Source organism: Microchirus variegatus (assembly GCF_963457635.1).
Source record: "Microchirus variegatus genome assembly, chromosome: 21".
Classification (NCBI taxonomy): domain Eukaryota; kingdom Metazoa; phylum Chordata; class Actinopteri; order Pleuronectiformes; family Soleidae; genus Microchirus; species Microchirus variegatus.
The window spans coordinates 7,820,388-7,840,693 of NC_139822.1; positions in this window are offsets into that span (position 1 = coordinate 7,820,388).

A 20,306-nucleotide genomic window follows, 5' to 3' on the forward strand; every position below is an offset into this window, starting at 1 on the left:
GTTCCATTGTTAGTTGGAATGTCCTTGTAATTCCGAAGGTGACTATGACCTTGGATTTTGGATCTTGGAAACCCGGAGGAAACGGAGCCCCAATGGCTGGGGACAGGTCCAATTAACAATGAGCTCGGAGCCACTTGACCTGGTGAGGATTCAAACCAGCAAACCTCTGGTTACAAGCCCAAACCCCTCTAAAATGAAGCGATACAAACAGAAAGCCATTCATTACCAAAACAGTGTACAAATAATATAAGTAGTAAGACAATTCATGATCATACTTGGCAGGAAAACAGGACTAATGTTGCTGGCATTTCTGATAAAAGCTTCACCGGCCTGTAAGTATGTTTTAAACACATACACATATGTGATGGATGCATTATCTTTATGTTTGTAGGATTTGCTGCAGAATCCAATCAAAGCCACACTCAGTCACTCACATCACGTCGTATCCCATCATGTGCTCATCATCATCATCTTCCCCTGCACTCTCATATTCAAGAGATGACTTCCAACCACCACTGACTCTTGATTCCAATCAGCAATCAGTGTGATGAGAACATGCACACACTCAGATTTACAACTCTGCTCCAGCCTGGTTTAATGAATCCAACTATAAGACCAGGGTGGGTTTGCACCTGTTGCATCATAAATATCTACTAAATTCAGGATTTAGTAATTACCCAACCACTAATAAAGAAAGAGAAGAAGATAACAAGGTGCTTTGTTAACTTCTATGATGTCCTCAACACACTCTGCATGTACCCCGTAGTGTTCAACGGTGCTCGATTGTCGGAGCTAGCCAGTCCAGTTATTTTGCTTAGCTGGAAACGGTGCTGGGAGTTAATATCTGTGTCATCCTGATACTCATGTAAAGGGTAGATTCACTCCAGTGTGCCACAAAAGTTGGTGTACACCCCATTTCTGTGCAAAGAGCATCATGTATCATTGTGGACATTGGAGTAGCATACGATCAAACTCACGCCAGCTCAGACCGAGCGTGAACAAATGTTATTAGATCATACTAATGCGGTGTCTGTTCACACAGAGGTTCCACAGTTAAATCGTATGCTACACACAAAATGCAGAGTTTCGTTATTGTTAATAATCTACAGCAACGTATTCAGCACATCGAAACAGACTGCAGGTGACATCATTACACACGGTTTACATTAATTCAGTGCACAATTATGCACGCGGGGCGACAGAGGGCTGAGTTTGTGAGAGAGCAGCACAGAGAGAAACCTGCTGTGAACACCTGGAAATGAGTTTGACATCATTTTGACCTGTGAGACTCTGTACAATATAAGAAAAAGAAGCACAGTCCTGGCCACTGGAGACAGGACATAGTTCAGCACCGTTCAGTTTGGTTAGTTGGTCATTCAGTACAATGATATAAATTCAATTAAATTTTGTTTCTATAGTGCCAAATCACAACTTACATTATCTCAAAGCACTGTACATAGTAAAAGATCTTCATCTTCAAGAGATGAAGATTGATCTTCATCTCTTTTAGTGTGTCATTTATTACAAACAGAGAATCCAGGACCTTGAATGTGGAGGCTGATCAGGTATGCACCAGGATTGGGTGTCATATGCACTTTTCATGAGTCACATGTGAGACTTGGCCGCATGGCATGACAGTGGCTAGCACAGCAAGGTCACTGGTTTGAATCCTGGTTTGACCAAGGGCCTCTCTGTGTGTATGAGTTTGCATGTTAGCCCTGTGCGTGGGGTTGTCTCTGTACATCAGTTTCCTCCCACACTTCAAACACATGCAGAGATTAATTGGACACTCTCCAGACCCCCACGACCCTCATCATGTGGAGGATAAAGCGGTAGAAAATGGATGAACGGATGAAGAGAAATATCACAAAAATGAGGGTGATGGTGTTACACTCTCCTACACACTGTCAGTTTCATATTTGGAAAGGGGGGAAACTGTCTCTGCAGCAGTAATTCAATAATTCAGTTATTTAAGACAGCCTTTTCTCATCCTGTGCACCGTGAATACTGTATCTCTTTTGTATTACGGCGCATCAGATCTATTCATATACCATTTACCTTATCAAAAAAATAGTTCTTCCTGCACACAGCACATCACAGTCAGGACTCCCAGGAGACATGCAGTGTACCTCTGTAGAGCTCACATATATTGTAGCGTCAAAAATAGCTCCAGCAGAGCTCCTACATGAACCTGAGTCTGAACAGAGGAAGCATACATTTCCTCTCTGTCCTCTGGTTTATTTTACTTGTCAGGCCATCTCTCTCTTTGTAGTGTGAACAGTTTGGAGGTGAGGTCCATCTCCATGCAGCGTCAAGAGCTGCATGGGGTTAATTCAGTTTTCTGAAGCCTGGAGTGGACATGCTAATGAGGAAGTGTGGAAACTTGAACTATAAGCACAGTGATGGATCAACTCCCTCCAGAAAATGTTGTCATCATCACTGTCCTGGTTGTTGCAGTCACTTCAATGACCACAGACATAAAGGCAGTGCAGCAGAGAGTGTTTGGAGACCGGATGTTCGATCAATCACAGCAATACTATGCAGAGTTTTCATTGTTTTTATCTCACAGATCCAGTGTGTAATGTCATTGGCAGAAATGTTATATGCTGTACTACCCACAAGTCTCTTTGTATTATCAGTTTAAAATAAAAAAATAGTTCAGTTTAGAATAAGACCAGTCAGGGCATGCATTTGTGAAGTCAAAGCTAATGCTGCGTCCCATTTGAATGTAGTTGTAATTTCCGGGGGTCAAGGACTGTGCTTGAAAAGGGAACACCCCCCTGACATGGATTTTTGATTCAGAAACCTCAGTTCAGGATTCAAAGATGTCTGCCACACACAAAAACTGCTACTTTTACTATTAATAGCAATTCTCTAGTATTTTTCACAGTTAATCAGTCATACACGTTTACCGTAGACATGTTGCTGTCATTCCACTCACTCATACAACAAGTCCATAGGTCAGCCATCTTCCACCTGCGCAACATAACACAAATCCGAATCATCCTGTCATTAAAGGATGCTGAAAAGCTTGTTCATGGCTTTATTTCATCTAGACTAGATTACTGTAACTCATTATTATCTGGATGTCTCTGAAGAGTCTTCAGCTGGTTCAGAACGCAGCAGCACGTGTACTGATGGGAAACATGAAAAGAGATCTCATCACTCCAGTGCTGGACTCTTTGTACAGACACCCTGTAAATATTACAATAGAATTTAAAATCCTCCTCCTCACATATCAGGCCCCATTATATCACAAAGACATGATTATTCCTCACCACCCAAATAGACCAATCTGCTCTAAAAATGGAGGCCTGCTTGAAGTTCCCAGAATCTCTAAGAGGAGAATGGGAGGCAGAACCTTCAGCTACCAAGCTCCTTTCCTGTGGACACTCTCCCTCCATTTAGATAGATAAAGACCAAGACTGCTGCTCTTTCTCTCTCTTCCCCTCGTCTTCTCAGCGCTCACACTTATCATGACAATAACTTTGTTTTCTCTTCGTCCTCCGAGTTTGTGCGCTTCCTTTCTCTCTCTCTCTGTTCTTATTTCACAGGTATACCTGATTCCAGAGATTCAATGCCACAGCTCAAATAATACAAAAAGTATTACTATCTTATAAAGCTACTCATTACTGATCACATTAACATTATCCTCATCTATCCTTCATCTATGTCGGGTCCTTTTCTGAGGAGCTGGAACCAATCCCAGATAGTGATAGCGCATGTCACACCCTGATGAGTTGATGAAGATGAACAACATATTCTTATGAACGGTTTCGTACGAACACATATGAAAAACTATGTACCCTTTTTTTCGTGGATTGTCCTACGAAAATCCAATGCACACTCGCCTTTCAGTGAATAAAAAGTCTTATGTGTGAGTCTTCCGTTTCTCCGTTACCACAATAAACAATTGTTCAGGTTTCTACCTCGTGTTATGGTTATGGGTTAGGGTACGGTTAGGGAAAGGGACAGGGTTAGGGGTTATAGCGCAGACGTGGATTACTTTTCATAGCTTTCGGTAGAGGAAGCTTTCCATACCACTGGTGTTACCACAGTTTAGGGAACCATGGCACTAGCGTATTCAATGCCCACTGCAAAAGCAAAAATTGAGTCAAATAAACCTTGTTTCTTTTTTTTACACTGGGAAATTATAAAACTTTGAAAAGAGAAAAACGGCAATCTAACAATAACAACAATTGTACATCTTCTGTTGGAGGATATTCTACTCTTCTCGTCTGTCTTGAATACAAAAGTGAAATTCACTGTCACACTGTTGGTGTGTGTGCAAATATAACAAGAAATTCTATGGTATAAGTTCTATAAGTCACCTTAATCAAGACATTATAGTCTGAAAGTGGTTACATCTGCAGGTTGATTTTAGAATCATAGCTTTGTTTCTTTAAACAAGACAAAAATCTTAAAGGTACATTATGTAATAAATGTAAAGTAACTGGCCATAAAATCCTCCTAATATGTCACAGAGACTCAGGAATAATGTTCATATAACAAACTGAACTCACCAAGAACAACAGTACAGACAAAATATGCACATTCTTTGCAGACTGCAAATCATGTTTATGGTTTGAAATCATATTTTGTCATGTGGCGCCACCTACCGCCATCTACCTTTCTATCATTGCAGTCAGTAGAGTCTCAGCTGCCAAGCAACCACGGGTTGCCAGTTACGTCTGAGCTACAATGGCCGCAAAAACAAAACCTAAAAGACCTCGGTATTTTGAATTTGAGTGTAATAACCGTTTTTTTGGCCACATTCTTACATATGGCGCCTTTAAATTTAAAATCATTTGGCTTAATTATCTCAGAGTTTGTTTGGAATAAGAAGAAACCTAGATTAAGGAAAGCTTTCCTAGAAAGACCAAAATAAGTAGGAGAAATGGGACTACCAAATTTTAAACTTTACTATTGGGCAAGCAACATTAAGATGATGTCATACTGACTACCAAAATCCTCCAATTTAGGCAATTATAGAAAAAACCTGTTGTTGTCCCTCTTCCCTTCGAGCTCGGTTATTTTCAATTCTACTCACTGTAACTAACCCAGTCGTCTCCCATACACTCAAGATCTGGTGTAAGGTGCGAAAGTTTTATGGATGGCAGTCTGGTTCATTTCAGGGTCACCTTGTCGAAAATCACTCCTTTGCAACTTCATTCAACAATACAATGTTAAACGATTGGGTGGAAAAAGAAAAACTTTTTTTAGATATATTTATAGATATAGATAGGTATTCCCAACATTTGAAGATTTATTTATTTTTTATTTTTTTTAGTATATATGTGTACCCCCTTGTCTTGTGTATTGGTAAGAGTCTACATATGTGAGGTGTTTGTATGTCTGTCTGTACTGCATTGGTTAAAATGTCAGAGAATTAATAAAGAAAGTTTACAAAAATATTTGGCTTATTTTTGCAGTGCACACAAAATAAACTATATAGCTCACATTTAAAGAAACATGCTAACTTGTGCAATTTTCCACAACAATGGACACATCAATAGAATAGAGCAATACGAAATTTACATTTTAGCCACATAGGCAAAACTTGTTAATAAAATCAATGAATGATGGCTTTGGTCTTTTAATGGGATTTGATGACACTATAAAAAGAGATGGTTTTGTTCAACCTGATACAATAAACCACAAATTCCCAGGGATCATACAAAGCGCTACCATCTTTATATGTAAACCATATGTGATCACTGATGCTAACTATGTACCAAACAGACAAAGGACAACGTAATAATGGTTAAAGCGGAACTAGTCCGGAAGTTTTTTTGGTGTGTATCTGCGTCATTACCTTGTTTATGAAGCCCTGACGGTTCGAAACACACAGTTCAGCCATTGCTGAGAACGCTGTGTTTATTGTAATCTCGGGGCTCAACGAGATCACTGAATATCCCGTAATAGTTACCTAAGCAGCGGTTCTCCTGAACAACCGATCGTCCTGCTCCGGGCGGTAGTCCGGGCACATCCGGTTGCGTACATTGAACCGCAGAAGAAGAATAACGTCCGTTGTGGAGGTGTTTCACGAGCAACAGTGTCTTCTGACTCTGGGTCTGACTCCGGGTCAAATTCATAAAAGGGACTGTGGCGGGGAGTCGTGACGAAGCTATTTTTAAACACTGTTAAAACAATGTTTTGATAATGTGTAGCAGTGCATCCACCGTTCCAGAGGGGGGCGCTGCGCTTCTGAGAACGGATGTGCTGGATAGTACTGGCCAATCACAAGACTCTGTCTTCTGGGGGTGAAAGTTCACTCTGAAATCTCGCAGCAGAAAAACACCGTCAGAAAAGAGGATTTCTATCGGTTCGTTTACAGAAACTAGGAGGTTTTTGACCATAAAACAAGTTAATATATGTAAGTAGACCTCCATAACTAACATTTATGTGCAACAGGACCACTCTATGTCACCTTTAAAACACAAATTTTTCTAACAGCAAAATGTTTCAGACTGAAGCTCCACGTTAATTCTGTCTCACAGCTGAACCTCAAGGAGAGGAGAGAAGAAACCCCCTCATTAATCACACTTACCACCATCCACACAAACGTCTTCCAAGATACTGTTGGGAGAAGACCTTCATTTGATGAATGACCAGTCGGGTCCATCGGCAGACTCTCCTCACAGCTAATAAGATGCAGGACAGTGTAAAGACTCATGCAGGTCACTGAGACATATGGGCATCTCTGGTCCATCCATTTCTGTGTTGTGCCCATTGTGTGTCTCTGACATCATGTGGAACACACTGGAAAAATGGAACAACATCAAAGGTGTAGCAGGGAGAGAGACCAGTGGTTTGGTTACAGGAGAAAAGATCAGCAGAGGGAGCGATTGGAGGAGCACTTGCTCCCAGCAGGTACTCGTTTCCCACTGGTGTCCTTGTTTCATTCCTGCGGTATAAATGGCTGATGAATAGGCAACCAAAGGCCTGGACATGAACAGAGGCCGGCATTAGCTCACATATCATTAGCTGTGACACTAATGGGAACTCATGGGTAAAATATGGAGGTAACTGCAAACACACCCCACTTGGAAAAAAAAAACAGAAATTCAGAAAACAGATATTCTTAGATAGATTTATTAAAATGTTCTTGTTTTACGAAAAACACAAAAATGGAGTCAGCTAATTTTGCTTGGCTACATACAAGTAGTGTGTCTGTGCTGGTTTCCTCCACCATCAAAACATGCATAGTATGAATGTTAGACACATTGGGTCAGGTTAGTCCATTGTTGCAGCAGCTCTGATCAACCCTGCACCTGACCTCATCATTATGTAGTGTCATTTCAGGTGTAAATGGAACATGGTTTGCATTTATATGGCACTTTTCTAGTCTTGTTGACCACTCAAAGCTGTTTTACACTACAGTTTTGCCATCCACCCATTCACTCGCACTTTTATATTTACATCTGTGTGCAGCACACAGATTCCTTTCACCCATTTTTCACACTCTCACAGATTGTGAGTTAGATATTTTTAAGGTTAATAGTGTTTTTTGCTAATACAACACAATTTTCCAGAAATTATGGTTATTTTTCCTTTCTTCTTCATGTCCTGCTGTTTCCCTATGGTACTGATCTCTGTACGTTGTGTTACTTAACCCTTGTATCATTTGCTTTGCTCTATTCTGTCTTGTCTCATTTTAGCTCGAGTGTGCCTTTGTTTTATACATGAAAATGATTTTTACTTGCACTTACTCTTGAGTTGTCTTGCATGTGGGTCCTCCTACTTCTCAACTGTGACACTTCTTGAGTTTTACATACAAGCGCCTGAAATGTTTAGTTTGATCCACTAGATCAAAGACCTTCTGAATATCCAAAGAACTGTACCTGCTTATAGCCATTTAAAAAAATATATATCATTATTATTATTTTTACAGTTTTGTCCATGAGAAGAGATAGGGATTTCTTGAAAATTGGATAATATTTTGTTCTTACCTAAATTTGATCAAAACATACTTGGGTGATCACCTATCCATCACAAAAAAAAACGGATTGATCTGTCAAAAACTATAGACTGGAAGTTGCTGACAAAAGGACAAAGTGGCAGATAAAGCCACACTAATGAAAACATTCCCTACTTGGCAGAGGTAAAAGATGGCTCTGTGGAGACAGCAACATGTGTTTGTGTCTGATCCTGCATAAGCATACCACATCAAAAGATTTTTTTCTAGTTTTGTCCATTATAAGAAATAGGGATTTCTTGATTTCTTTTTTCTATTCCATCAGTGGTTCGATTTGTACCAACATTTAATGAGAACATACTTAGGCGATTACCTACCCAATCAGATTGATTAGAACTGTAGACAGATAAACCCTCTATAAAAAAAATACCCTCCTTGGTGGAGGTAAATATAACAAAAGCATGCTCTGTCTTTCTTTTTCTCACCACTTTCTCCGAGTATGCCCGTGAACAGAGAGTATATTATCTCAAAGAGGACAGCAATTACAATCCTCAGGATCATGAATCTGTTTTTTTCCACTCTTCAGCTTCACAGCCACGTTTTGCACTGCAGTGAGGCAGTCGTGCAGGAAGCTTATTCTAGGTGTGTGTATGTGTGTGTGTGTGTGTGTGAGTGAGATGCAAGCTTTGTGGGATCACAGTGAAAACAGCCTTCTTTGATCTCCCATCCTAGATAATATAGGTCATCTCTTCAGGGAGAAACAACAAAAACCAAATGAGGTGGAAAACACCATTCAACCCACCTCTTAGGAGAGAGCAGCTCCTCAAACGCAGCCATAAATGACCACAGCACACAGCCTCGCACACGTCCTGATCTTTGGCATTTTTAACACACAAGCTTTTGTGCTGCTGATGAGAGGAAAAAAAATGGGTGAATTTGGAAATGTGAAATATTGCATCTGTCATTTTCCTACTCTGCTGTCTGTATGTGGAGCCTGTTCAGAGTGGGTATCCATGGCAACCATTTTATAATGCTTCACAAAACACCTTAGAAGAGGCTCCTTTTTATCTGGGTTGGAGGGCTGGGACAGAGGCAGGAGGAGAATCCTATCCGACGGCAAAAGTGATCACGGTTTGTGCATCAAAAATGTATTTCAGCTGACACGTATGACGCATGTCATTTCATCGAAAGGTGTGAAAAAATGGCGATCGACGAGAGGATAATGACATATGTCATCCCAAAGCCAAGTCTAAAAATATAAATCGTCTTTAGGATGCACATGAACAGATTCTGCTTTTTTCTTAATAATGTTTGTGGGAGCGTCATAGAAAGATCCCTGCTATCACCATGAGACATTCTGGTGCCGACATGCACTGTGTGGAAGCCTGGGCTCAGAGTCCTGGAGGACAAGTCCAGTCATGTGGAATACAGCAGGCGTGAACATGTTGGGGGGGCGAGGCGGGCATGCAACCAGCTGGGTCTACTGCAAGGGGTATAACAGAGCCCATGCCAGGAGCTGACAGGACCACTCAGAGAAGAGCTCGGGCCTCGTCCATGCCTGCTAATCAACACCGGGTCCACGGCATCTGTAGGTGTTCATTGCTATGGATACAGCAGCAGTCACACAATATTACCTGAGCAGGTAAACCAAGTGGAAATAAACTGAGAAACAGAAGATAAACCGTTCACCGATCGCATGCGCACTCGTGCTTCACTCGCACTTGAGATTTCTTTTCACAGAAGCGCTCTCTCACACTTATGGTCAGGTGTCCAATTTGCCTAATCCCAAAAACTGCATGTTTTTGGACTGTTGGAAGAAACTGTAGAACCCAGAGAAAACCTATGCACACACGGGGGAAAACATGCAAACACCCTGCAGAAATGCCCTTGTTCAGCCTGGACCGTAATTTTGCTAAAAGGTTATCACTTTCAGTAATCTAAAACCAGTAAAAACCCTGCCCACTGTACCTTTAATGAAAGACTGCAAATCAGAACGTTAGCTGTTGTTCCTGTGCTGCAAGTTGAGAAGAAACTAAAACCAGAACGTCTGGAAAGAAATAGAGCACAGTGTCTCAGAAACATGTAGGTTTAAAGAAAGTAAGTCGTTCATCATATCAGCACAATACTGAGTGGATTTCCAGCAAATGTGGCCAGTTTTTTTTTTTTTTTTTGCCACAGCACCACTCCGACTTCTATTTTCAGTTGTGTGACACATATGGTGTTACCTTCACTTTGTGTTAGGTGGTTTTACAGACTTACATGGTGTGATGATGAGAGAAGACAAACAAACAAACTGCCACAGTGTTATAGTTTTGGAGAAGCTTATATGTACGGAGTAAACAGACTGATTGACAAATCAGTAAATATTAAATTTAACTGCTGTGATTTAAGAGTTTAAGATACAATTTTGGACAATTAAATTTTGCAGCAAAAGTATGTTATTGATGTAACCCACTCCTGGAAAATACACACTTCTCTAGGTTAAGTAGTAAGAAGCAAGGATTAGAGTGTAATGACCACTGCAACACCACAGGTTTCAATTAACTGCACTTTGCATTTTAGTTTGCAACAGAACCTTATGGAACATACAAAGAAATAAACAGTTGCATAGAAAATTAAAAAAATGGGCCCGTTTAAATAAATTAAAATGTCCTATTTACTTCATTTTAAAGTCAGGCTTTGAAAAATACTTTTTTTTTTTTTTTCTTCGTGCAGTCTTAAATGGCTACCTGCAACACAGGCATTAACTTTAGACAAAATGACAGTCAGCTAATAATGGTACTGTTTACCATGCAAGGTGCTTAACAATTTTAATACACACTCAACATGTAACAATACCAAATACAACAGTCTTCCCCGCAGCATCAGTGATTAATAGTCAACAATATCTCACCGAGTCTCATATATGCTCCACCACCAGGCGAAGTCAGGGCCCGGATCTGGAGCCGCACTCTCAACAAAGTGGAGAAGCTTCATCGTCGTTTTTTACGTCGTTTGCCGTTAACGCCACAACTCTTATCCTTCCTGGGTCGGACTAAACACAGAATAAGACTATGAACACAGCTGGTTTAGCTTAATTAAGTTTTATCTATATTTGCCGAGGAAAACGACACCTCAATGTGCTGTGTAATGACATCTTTCTACCTGTTTGGCTAGCTGCTGCAATACGGGAGATGGTGCCTTCAAGTGCACCTGGGAACTTTCTGCATTTGACGAATAAGATTAAAGGGACACTGTGTAGTATTTATGGGTTTATATAACCAAAAATCCATACATATTATGTGCTCCTGCATTGTCTAGTTGCTGTATAATCGTTTTTGTTTCATTTTCGTTAGTGTTTCAAAAAGTCATGTAAAATAACATGGTCACGGGCCACTGTTGCATAGCCACTATTAGCAGCGAGACGCCATGTTTCTACCGGAGCCTGTAAGGACAAACGCGAGAGAACAAATCAAGCGTCTCTTTACTTGTAGCGGAAGTCCCGCCTCCTCTCTCTCCGCTTCGTCTGCTACGGCCGCGGTAGCTTCGCCCTCTCCCTCGCCTCACGAACCTCATCTGCTGACACGGAGAAAGACGACGAGGACGACATTTGACCGGCTGAGGATACCGTAGCGCTCAGGGAAGGGAGGGGGTGAGCAGAGGAGCAGTTCTTTGTTGTAAATTTCAGCCTATCCTCTAGATGGCACTATAAACTACTTACTTCACCTTTAAAAAAAAATTAATAAAAAAAATTCAATAATTACTAATTTCCTTCATCAATGGACATGTTAGTTAACCTGTTTTACATTGGGTTACATTGAGAATAAGTTTAGCACATCAATTTCTCAAGACCTTACATAAATGCATTTTGACTGCATAATCAGCATCTTTGAGGTCATTCATCTTTTCATATGCTAATGTTTCGATCACATTTTTTTTTTCCCAATAAAAGACGTGTTCTTTGAGCTGGGGCTCATTTCTATTATCAGCCAAATTAACCTTTACTGCTGGAAGGACATGTAAAAAATCCCAGCTGTCCGTGTGTGTGTGTGTGTGAAGGAGGTCATTTCCCGCCTTCTGTAAACTGAGGCCTGGCTGTGAATAGGATAAAAAAGCATATTATTATGGGCGCATTTCGATTAGCGACGCTTCAGTTCCAAACTACATCCATCAATTCTGACACTCATTTTCCATGAGCCGTTAAAAAAAAGGGCAATGCAATAAAACAAAGAAAAGATTATGATTCAGACCATATAAACACATTTATATTGCTTTGGTGCTATTCACATATATCTTAATGTTTCAAAAAAGGTCAGAGTTCTTGCTTATTTATCATTGATCTTATGCATTATTGGTGTGGAAGAAGCAAATCAAAGCAGAGAAGAGCCACATGCCACTCGCCCCAATGCTATCTGGGATTGGTTCCAGCTCAAAAATCTGTGTTTTTACCTCTTGGTGACACAGGAGCTGCTATCGAATGCTGCCTGGTTTGTCCAGGTCAAACAAAGAATATCAAAAACAGAGGGTACAAGAAAACACATTTTACAGCTAACCAATGGATGGAGCATCAACGCATCAACAACTCCTGTGGGCTGTGATGTAAAATTGCAAAATCTTCTGTATGGACTTTTATGTAAGGAAAAATGGCAAACATATTGTGAAGATGTCATAGACTTAAAGGTGAAGTAAGTATTTTATAGTGCCATCTAGAGGAGAGGCTGAAATTTACAACAAAGAACTGCTCCTCTGCTCACCCCCTCCCTTCCCTGAGCGCTACGGTATCCTCAGCTGGATCAAATGTCGTCCTCGTCGTCTTTCTCCGTGTCAGCAGATGAGGTTCGTGAGGTGAGGGAGAGGGCGGAGCTACCGCGGCCGTAGCAGACGAAGCGGAGAGAGAGGAGGCGGGACTTCCGCTACAAGTAAAGAGACGCTTGATTTGTTCTCTCGCGTTTGTCCTTACAGGCTCCGGTAGAAACATGGCGTCTCGCTGCTAACAGTGGCTATGCAACCGTGACCCCGCGACCATGTTATTTTACATGACTTTTTGAAACACTCCGAAAATGAAACAAAAACTATTATACAGCGACTAGACAATGCAGGAGCACATAATATGTATGAAAAAAGTGGATTTTGGGTTATATAAACCCATAAATACTACACAGTGTCCCTTTAAGCAGGCAAACATTTTATTTTGCCAAGCTTTTTGTTGAGTGACTAAAATCTGCTCTCCCTTCTGTTGCTCTTGGATATTTTATCAGTGAGAGCGAGAGTCCAGGTCCAAGGCTGGTTCGTGTATTGGCTGTGCACTCGGCCGCTCACTCAGTAGAGCCAGTGTTGATAAATTATGTCAATACGCATACAACCACACTACAAACATCCATCTGACGGAAGAGTGCAACAGGCTTTTATATGGAGCTGTATTTAAGTAAGGCTGATAATCACTCCTCCCTCTGGCTCTTTTATCTTTTACTGTTGCATTGACTCCTGAGGGAAACGTCTTGTCTCTTTAAACACTCCAGTGTTCACCAGATTGTCTGCTGTTAGGTGCTTGGCCCACCAGTAACTACGAAAGAGTCCAAAAGAGTGAGTTTGAATAGGCACACATAATCATTTGATCTCTTGTTACTAATAAAAGCACATTATTATATTAATATGTGAGAATAGATCTCATAACATGGTGATACAAATATGGCAAATGCTACTGACCTTACCGTGTAAAAGATGATGTAATGATTGTCTCAACAGCCTTTGATTTGGCCCATACCTAAAAAGTGGGAGGCACATATAGAAAGTGTTGTAATTCCTACACCGTTCACTTGATTTGGATGTAAATTCCCTCAAATTGAAGCCGAAAGTGTGCAGTTAAAGCACATCCTGTTCGTTTGATTTCAAATCCATTGTAGCGGTGTACAGAGCATGTAAGAAGAGAATTGTGTCGATGTCCCAATATTTATGGACCTGGCTGTATCTGTAACACCTAATGCAAGTATTTTTTTTTTTTTTTTTTTTTTTAAAAGGTGACATAGAGTGGTCCTGTTGCACATAAATGTTAGTTATGGAGGTCTACTTACATATATTAACTTGTTTTATGGTCAAAAACCTCCTAGTTTCTGTAAACGAGCCGATAGAAATCCTCTTTTCTGACGGTGTTTTTCTGCTGCGAGATTTCAGAGTGAACTTTCACCCCCAGAAGACAGAGTCTTGTGATTGGCCAGTACTATCCAGCACATCCGTTCTCAGAAGCACAGCGCCCCCCTCTGGAACGGCGGATGCACTGCTCCTCATTATCAAAACATTGTTTTAACAGTGTTTAAAAATAGCTTCGTCACGACTCCCCGCCGCAGTCCCTTTGATGACTTTAAACCGGAGTCAGACCCAGAGTCAGAAGACACTGTTGCTCGTGAAACACCTCCACAACGGACGTTATTCTTCTTCTGCGGTTCAATGTACGCAACCGGATGTGCCCGGACTACCGCCCGGAGCAGGACGATCGGTTGTTCAGGAGAACCGCTGTTTACGTAACTATTACGGGATTTTCAGTGATCTCGTTGAGCCCCGAGATTACAATAAAACACAACGTTCTCAGCAATGGCTGAACTGTTTGTTTCGAACCGTCAGGGCTTCATAAACAAGGTAATGACGCAGATACACACCAAAAAAACAGCATTAATAGGAACTTCCGGTCTAGTTCCGCTTTAAATACAAAAATAATCTTGTAAATTGTGGCTGTAATATTCTGTCGTAGTAACTAACCTGGGGGAAAACATTTTTTGTCACAGCACTGGTCTTTGAAGTAAATATTGTACACTGCTGCTGCTGCTGCTGCTGCTGCTGGGCAGGAGTGGGAGAGGGGAAGAAAACACAACAACAAAACCTGTGTGCATTGGCCAGAGACCAAACTGTCCCGTGAGAGTGCGCTTACTCATCACTTTCCTTCAGTTGTGCAGGGTGGCAGGACACTGACCGATTGACTCCTCTGTTTTAACGACATTATCGACACCAGGGCCGGGCAGAGCTTTACTGATGTATTCTGACTTTCCTTTACATCAAACCACATCCCACACTGTGTAACACCAACTGACTATTCACTATAATATCGGATGTTACACAGACATTGCACACGCAAACACACACACACTCTCTCTCTCCCCTCTTCTGTGGCTCTTTCTGAGGTTTTGCGTTTTTCCTCACTCGATGTGAGGGTCTGAGGACAGAGTGTCACTTGGTGGATAGACAATGTAAAGCCCTTCAAGGCAAATTGTGTTTGTGATGTTGGGATATATACATAACATTGACTCGACTTGTTTTTCATTTGTTATTTTTCCTGCAGTATTGTTGCAGTAACAGTGAAGGCACCTCATGGGGAAATCTTAATGTACACTCAGCAACCCAGAACAGTTTGAATTGTTCCAGGCACTGCACTGCCGCAATGGAACTCTTCCCCAGGTATTTTGTTTTAGTTCAATCCAATTTTTTAAAGCGTTACATTAAAGCGACATTATTCATCAGCAAAATGTATACAGCTATGCTGTTTTCTTGTTTTATTTCACTGCAACTGTGGTTTGAAAATAAGTCTCTCCATGCTCCTGGGCTCAATAATAAAGACGTCATGTCACTGTGTGCATTTACAAAAAAAATACATTGCCTCATATAATGTATGTTTCCTGCTGTGCTTCAAGAAAAGTCATTAGATAACAATTGGCTCATATTAATAGCTAAAAATATTTTCACCGATTGCAAGGGAGTCCCACTGTTCTGTTGTCCAACCAGCTGACATGTCATGGGTGGAGCCGGTCTAGCTCCAGCCTGACCATAACGTGCCATTTTACTACTCTGTAACTACTCTGGTACCCCAAGGCAAGGGTGTCACAGAATGGAATGGTATGGGGTTGGTTATTTTGGTACAATTTCTTTGTTTCTGGAGATGTGACACCTACTGCACTTCTGTCCGTCCTGACAGAGGGAACCCTCTGCTGTGGCTCTTCCTGAACTTTTTTCCCATTTTTCACTCACTCGATGTGGGTGTCTAAGGACAGATGGTATCACTTGCTGCAAAGAGTGTAACGCCCTTTGAGGCAATGTGTGTTGTTGGGCTATATAAATAACACTGAATTAACTTGACTAATGGAAATGCAAAAAAAAAAAACTAAAATCAACTATTCCACTCGGTGGAAACACGGCTATATTGTCAGCCTGAATATAACCTGAATATAACCTGAATAAAACCCATTAAAGCCCTATGACTCTCACTCATTTCTCCTCTCTTAGTAATTTCTTCTCCATATGCAGCACCATCTACTTTACTAGATTAGTGGGTTTCCTTTCAGAAGGACTAGCTCCTGAAGCTAACATCAGAAAACAGGGAAAACAGAGAAAGGTCAAGGACTAACCTCTTAACAAGGCCTGATACAACATGAATGTGTGTCAGTTTCAGACCTAAGTCTGAAGTTTTCACTGATATAGAACATCCACCCATAAAGGATTGATGCTTATGAGCTCATAAGACGAAACAGAGAAATAAGATACATTTGTTCCCTGGTCTTTAACGCTCTCCTAACCTCATTTTAAGAGAAAGGCAGGACACTATTGAGTTAAACTGTTGATATCTATGGTAGATCAAATGGTCAGCTATGTAAAGCTCTGCTACAAGGAGCCTTTCACTTAAAACAGTAATGAAGACTTAGGGGCCACACACACAAACTAGCTCAGCAAACTCCACTAAAACTTTTGTCAACTGCTTTTTGTCCACATTTTATTGACCCTATGCGTTTATGTGTGCGCTTGCATTTGTTGTCACCATCTTCATCTTCATGTTCTGCTTGTATTGGAGATTGTTTGGTCTGTTTGCTTTTATTTGCTTTTCCAGACGCCCAAAGCGCTTTACAAATACATAATAAATACATAATACTACAATGTAGTTAGGCGAATCTCAACGCTTCTCCATTTCAAGGGAATGAGTCAAGTAGTCCGTGTAGTAGACATATAAAATGTACTGAACAACACATACATTTAGCAATTTGACAACTCGTCTCATTAACAGAGTTGTAGATTGCTCATTTAGTGCACATTTGCACAGCTGTTCTAAAAAAACAAAGTCATTAAACTCATTTACTCATTTAATTCAAGTTCAGTATCAGCACACTTTGAATATGCACAGGACACGGATTTTTACCCTCTAGGATAAAAAGAAAAAACAACAGTGACACTGTCTGTCCATCCATCCATCCATTTTCTACCGCTTTATCCTCCACAGGAGGGGTCGCGGGGGGTGCTGTGACAATCTCAGCTGACATAGGGCGATAGGTGGGGTACACCCTGGACAGTTCACTAGTCCATCACAGGGCCATATAGAGACAAACGACCATTCAACCATTCACTCTCACTGTCAATATAGAGTGACCGATTCACCTAATCCAAATATTTGATGTATTTTGGACTATAGGAGGAAGCCAGAGAACCCGGAGAAAGCCCACGCCCACATAGGGAGAACATGCAAACTCCATGAAGAAAGGCCCTTGTTTCAACCGGGGCTTGAACCCGGGTCTTCTTGCTGCAAAAGCAAGGGGTGTAGTGGTTAGAGCGACACTGGTTTGGAATAAATGACCATAAACTGCATAATTAATGCAGTTTATACTGTTACATTTGTCCAGCTTGGACTGGTGCTGCCTTGGGGTGTCTTTATTTATTAGAGGTGGAAAAAAAAAAAGGAAACACAATATTGTAGAAAAACACTCATGGAAATGATGAACTATTCACATCTGATAGTTCACCATTAATGTTCTACCTGTTGTAGAGAAATGTAAAACAATAATACTAAGCTATATTTGACAAAATGTTTTAGATATGTTTTGAATTCATGTCCAATATTCAAACTCTTTTTTTTATGTAAGCCCTGGCACCAAAATGTGTAGACATACAGTAAATACTTGCTTGGGGTAAATATCTGACATTAAAGCAACTTCACTAACAAGTCTCTGACTCCTCTGTTCAGTGCAGAAAAGCCACACGGTTGATTTTTGCGTTGTTCTCGTTGAACAACAGGGTGAAAATAATGATTCATCTCTGTGAAGGTGAGGGAAACTGCAGGTTAAAATGATGATGTGCTGCTGTTTCATCACAGCGAGTGTCCTTCTTTTCACCATTACATTGTTTTACACTTCCTTGACTTCCTTGATGCCTGCACGCAAACTAGTCATTTGTATCCGATGAGCACACCTCACAACTCAGTGTAGCACCGCTCCAGATCTCAATATAGATACACCGTCTTGACATCTACCTTCTCCCCCTTTGGCTCCTTTTGTCTGCTCACCATGTTGCGAGCGCTGAAACACAGGCAAGCTCGGCTCAATATAATGTGTCGGAAGATAAAGGAACTGACTCCCTGCCATGCCAAATCTATCCAGAACGCCATTACGGTGCCATGGCAACAGATGAAGACATGCAGGCATCTCTGGATGGGGGGGGGGGGGGGCACCGCTGGTTCACTTGTCTTCTCTGCTAGACTTACTGGCAGTTAAGCTCCACGGGGCTACTATGGCAACAGACTGATATGCAGAGAGGGGCCGTTGGCTGCCACAGCAACATGGGCGCCACGTCGTCACTTTGCCCCCCCAGTGAGTTGCAGGAAATTAGACTGACTGAGGACTTGACCTCAAGCAAAATCCTCGATATTTAGACATGATAAAGATTAATGGTCGAACATCACCTACAGTACATTTTGTTGTGTTGCACGAACAAATAGAGGCCAAAAAAGGATTTTCACTGGTGGGTTGACACTAGGCATGCAGCGTCTTAAATATGCAGTCAAGAATTACTGAAATATGTATGCCACGTCTGTGACCAGACGTGGCTTCTCCACGCTCCCGCCAAGAACACTGGAGCACTGGCTGACAAAGCGATCACATCAAACTGTCGGAGGGTTAGGAACAATGTCAGGACACTGCACAGACATCTTACTCTCTCACATCTCCACTGCATCTGCATGAAAATTGAGGAAATATGAGATATGGATTTGCCTCCGATGTGAGCGCATCGACTGGGGGAGGGAGGTTTTTTGTATGTCGAGCTGCTCCGTCGATCGATCGCTCGCTCCCCCTTTGGCAAACGCTCGATGGCAGGTCAGCATCCCAAGAGCAAATATGCTGAATTATTGGAAGTCGGCTCGAAACAGCTGCTGCATCATTCTCCGAAAAAAAGAATAACAAAGGAGGAGGAGGAGGGTTACAAAGCTTTTACAATGTGAGAAATCACAGCCAATGCTTTACATATTTTTCAAATTGGAACCAATTCAGATCACGTCATTGGTTGTTGTTTAGATTGTATTTTAGATGATGATCCTCAATACAGGTCCCTATCTTTCAAGGAATCTAAATCCTAAATCGGGCTTTAGATCACCACCAAAACCTAATCATTACTTGGGCCTGCACCTGTAATATGACCAAATATTGTTAAATGAATATGTAAGAAACCAGTTAAGAAGTACAGAAGGCTAGGAGTAAAGGCAGAAGTGATACCAATGGTGATTGGACACTTTGCTTTCAAGAACAGAGATTTTTTTTTCCATCCACATGATCTATCTATGTCTGTCTGTCTATCTATCCTGGAGCTTGTTCTCTTATTTTAATAAACACACTAATGGAATTAACTATTCACATCTTACGGCACAATATTCCTGTTCTACCTGTCGGAGAGTATTGTCAAAGCATTCATTTATACCTATACTTGTCAAAATGTTTGAGATCTTGAACAAATGTCTTATAAGTTCAACATTCTAACTCTTTTATCTCTGATAGCCCTCGCATCGAGTGTTTATACGTAAATAATTGCTAGGTTAAATAACCGACGTTTTAACAGCTTCACTGAGAGATGATGTTCGCTGCAGCTCTCATTTACAGTCCAGTCTGTGCAATTGCTGGTTCTAGGAAAGCAAAAATTATGTTTGGTTGAAAGTGGGGCCGTTAGGAGACGAAGGCAGAAAGAGAGAGAGAAGAATAATCAATTCCCTGGAGAAGGAAACAGGCTGCTGTGCTCCACTTGCTTCAGCTGCCCTTTGACCCCCTGCAGATGCGTGTGTGCATGTGACTGTTTGAGAATCTGCAGTGTGTGTGTGTGTGTGTGTGTGTGTGTGAGAAAGTGCCGCAGGGTTGTTTCACTGCAATTCAGCAAGCATCCTGATCAGGAGAAAATGCACCATTTGGTCTTCATCTGCAATTGCAGGGTGATTAATTATTCATTGCATTGTTGCACAAGTGAAAGATGTGTGAAAGTATCGTGTCCATGACTGTAATCTGCATATATGCAAGGAGCAGAAAGAGATGAGATGTATCTATTCTTTACTGTCTATGGTAGACATGTACACACCCTGTCAAACCTTCTTTTATAATCATCACATCATTTAAATTATCACATT